Genomic DNA, 3988 nt, shown 5'->3' with positions numbered 1-3988 from the left:
GTGAAGTTGCTCAGTCGTGTCCGACTCTTCGTCTGCAACCCCATGGACTGCAGCCTACCAGGCTCCTCCATCCATGGGATTTTCCAGGCAAGAGTACTAGAGTGGGGTGCCATTGCCTTCTCCAGACACAATGGTCAGCTGAGTTAAATTCACCCATTCCAGTCCATTTTAGTTCACTGAATCCTAAAATATCTATGTTCACTCTTCCATCTTTTTTTGACCACTTCCAATTTACCTTTGAGAGTCATTTCCTAGGCAGGTTGATAAGGAGTCTAGGGGTCCCCAAGGAGAGAAGAGTCTGGAATTCTCAAGGAGGAAGAAAGAACAAACTTTTTTCCTTCTCTACATTCCTTAGGATTATATAACAATAATGTGTCCTGCCTGAAGACAGTCTCTGGATTAAATCTTCTGGCTAATTCTGTTATCTTAAAATGTAAATAATGGGAATAGGTCTGGTGAGGTCTTTACAACCTCCAGACATTCTTTGGATTCATTGGAGAGTATATAACTTCATTGCTAACATTAGCAAGGGGGTACTCTTTCTGCCCCCTTCTGATGCCTATGTCAGAAGCTTTCTCTATCTCCTTTATACTTTGATAAAATTTTATTACACAAAAGCTCTGAGCGAATCCCGGTGTCTTCGCGTGATTCAACAACAACCTTTCACCTTGATTCATGGCCCTAACATTCCAGGCAATATTGCTCTTTACAGCATCGGACTTTACTTCCATCACCTGTCACATCCACAACTGGGTGTTGTTTTTCCTTTGGCTCCATCTCTTCATTCTTTCTGGAGTTATTTCTCCCCTGATCTCTAGTAGCATACTGGGCACCTACTGACCTGGGGAGTTCATCTTTCAGTGTCCTATCTTTTTGCCTTTCTGTACTGTTCGTGGGGTTCTCAAGGCAAGGATACTGATGTGGTTTGCCCTTCCCTTCTCCAGTTTAGTGTTAGTATCTGTGAAACAACCAAGGAGTGTGCAACAGACACTGCTATCTGTGTCCTTCCAGAGGAACTAAAGATTCTGTGACAGGTAGGTGATGGCTGAGTCACTGTTTAAATTGTTACCTGCTTTTCTGGCCCAACTGCTATTATTTTTATCACTACATAGTTACATCTTTTAGATTAATTCTTGAACCAGGCTTTTATGACTAACGCCTTTTTCTACAAATAAGAATCAGGTCACGTGGAAGGGCCTTTGTACCTGGGAGAGCCCCTGCAGGTTCCTGCTGGGTTTCATGACCAAGAGGGATTTATTCCAGAAATGCAACCATGGTTTAAGAATACAAGTCAATTAATAAAGTCAAAGTACTTAATACATGGTCCTAATAAATGAAGAAAAAACACTATGTGATTATCACAATTACTGCAGACAAAGCCTCTGACAAAAATCCAACAACATTTCATTTTAGAAGCGTTTCAAAAGGAAAAAGCACTTCTTTAACTTGATAAAGGACATCTACAGAAAAGGTACAGCTCACATCATACATAAAGGTGAATGACTGAAAGCTTCTCGAACCTGTAGACCGCTTTGGGAAGCATATGGTCATTTTCACAATATTGGTTCTTCCAGTCCAGGAACGTGCTGTATCTCTCTGCCTCTTTACGTCGTTTTTTCTTTCTTTCATCAGTGCCGTATAGTTTTCTGCTACAGGTCTTTTGTCTCTTTAGGTAGGTTTATTCCTAGGTATGTTGTTGTTGTTGTTGCTGTGGTGAATGGGATTGTTCCCTTAATTTCTCTTTCTGATTTTTTGTTGTGTATAGTGTATAGGAATGTATCCTTATCAAATTGCTGATGGCATTTTCCACAGAACTAGAACAAAAATTTTACAATTTGTTTAGTAACACAAAAGACCCCAAACAGCCAAAGCAATCTTGGGAAACAAAACAGAACTAGAGGAATCAGGCTTCCTCCAGGTGATTCCTTCCTGTAGGAATTCCTTCCTGGAGGAATCTGACTTCAGACTATACTGCAAAGTTACTGTAATCAAGACAGTATGGTACCAGCACAAAAACAGAAGCATAGACCAATGAAGCAGGGTAGAAAGCTCAGAGATAAACCCACTCACCAGTGGGCACCTTATCCTTGACAAAGGGGCAAAAATATACAATGGAGAAAAGACAGCCTCTTCGATAAATGGTGCTGAGAAACCTGGACAGCTACATGTAAAAAATGAAATTAGAACGCCTCCTGGCCTCCCTACTGGCCCCAGAGGGAAGTCTCTGCGTGCGTGGGGCTGCAGTGACCTGTCGCTGATTGGTGGCCCCTCCCCAGGCCCAGCATGTGCCTGTCATGGCAGAGGGCACTCCTGGCAGCTGGCTCGCGGTGGTCCTGGTGGTGGCAGTCCAGCTAGGGCAGCAGGTGCCGGAGTGCCGGTGGTGCTGGGGTCCGTGGGGCCTCTGGTGGGCCGTGCAGTCGGAGCAGGAGGACTTGGGGATGGTGGGCATGAACTGCATGGAATTCCGCTGGGGCAAGGCCATGGCCCTCATCTTTGTGGGCGGCGTGCCCCAGGGTGGCACCATGCTGGACGCCCGTGCCAATGCACTGGGGAGAGGAGACCACATCATCCCCCACGTGCTGGCTGTGCACCAGGCCTGGTCCAAGTGAGGCTGAGAGAAGCTACAGCCGGATGAGGCAGGCATGACAGGCAAGGTGCTGGACACCGCCATGCAGGCCTTCATCCTGGAGGTGATCACCTAGCACCAGGAGCCAGCCTGCATCCTCTGCGACAAAGACTCCTTTCCCCTCAAGTCCTACATCAGCCTGTTGGCCTCTTCCCCAACTCCAAGTTCCTGCTGGTGGTGCAGGACAGCCTCTGTGTTCTCCCTGGTCACCCACAAGGTCACCATCGCTGGCTTCAAGCCTAGCAGCTACCACGACTGCCTCACCAAGTGGAGCAGGCCATCGAGGCGATGTATGCCCCAAGCATGGAGGAGGCAAGGACAAGTGCCTGCCATGTCCTATGAGCAACTGGTTCTGTACCCTTTGCGCTCCCTCAAGCTCATCCTCTGCAGCAACAGCATCCTATATCAGGACCACCTCATCTGCAAGCCCTGCAGCCCAAGTCCAAGATTGAGCTCCATATACCAGGTCCTCAAGCCTGTGAACCTGGAAGCTCTCTCCAAGTGGACTGGCCACATTCCTGGGGATGTGTTGAGGGACATGGGCTAGATGGCCCCCATGCTGGCCCAGCTCATCTATGACCCCTATGCAAACCCACCCAATTACTACGACCCCAGCCCCACCCCACAGTCATCAACCACACACACCAGGTCCTGAAACAGGGACTACAAAACACCGGTCAGTCTGAAAGGCTACTTTCAGGTAGACAAGAACAGCACCTCTTCCCACCTAAGAAGCTCGTGATTTCCAGATCTCTGCAAATGGCTTTGTTGCCAGGAGAAACTGCATTAGAGTGGAAACTGGACCTTTAATCCAAGCATATTATTTGCTGTTATATTAATCACCAAAACAGGACTCCTCATGAGGAAGGTATATGCATATGTTTGCAAAAGCTGAATTATTGAAAACTTACCTCTTCACGCTCTATCTTAGGACCGTCTGGGGTAGAGAACCAAAAGTGTGGAAGTAGTCTGGTTTTTGAAACTTTGGTATTTTGCATTTTTCCCCTTGAAAACTTGTTTTAAGAAGTGGATTTGCAGGACTGCCTTGGTGGCTTTGCCTGCAGGGACAAGGCCCACCACCTGTGCCTCTCCTGTAGACTCTTATTTTTTAATTCAAAGAATCTAATTAAGAATTTAACATATGAGGTCTTCTTTGATTCTCCTTTTCTCTTTGGTTGACTCAGTTTCACAGAAGAACTATATATATAATTTGAATAAACCGAATGGGGGAAAAAAAACAGTTCCCAGCACCATACACAAAAATAAACTCAAAATGGATTAAAGACCTAAATGTAAGGCCAGAAACTATAAAAACTCTTAGAAGAAAACATAGACAGAACACTCTGATATAAATCGCAGCAA

At 45.9% G+C, this 3988-nt stretch overlaps 1 pseudogene; it reads left to right on the top strand.

Moving 5' to 3' along the window:
* Positions 1-2283: 2283 nt before the first annotated feature.
* Positions 2284-3368, top strand: LOC104993917 (annotated as a pseudogene).
* Positions 3369-3988: the final 620 nt, after the last annotated feature.

Source organism: Bison bison, unplaced genomic scaffold, assembly GCF_000754665.1.
Source record: "Bison bison bison isolate TAMUID 2011002044 unplaced genomic scaffold, Bison_UMD1.0 scf7180017849548, whole genome shotgun sequence".
NCBI lineage: Eukaryota > Metazoa > Chordata > Mammalia > Artiodactyla > Bovidae > Bison > Bison bison.
The sequence above is the reverse complement of the archived record's forward strand: the minus strand, read 5'-3'. Positions and strand labels throughout refer to the sequence as shown.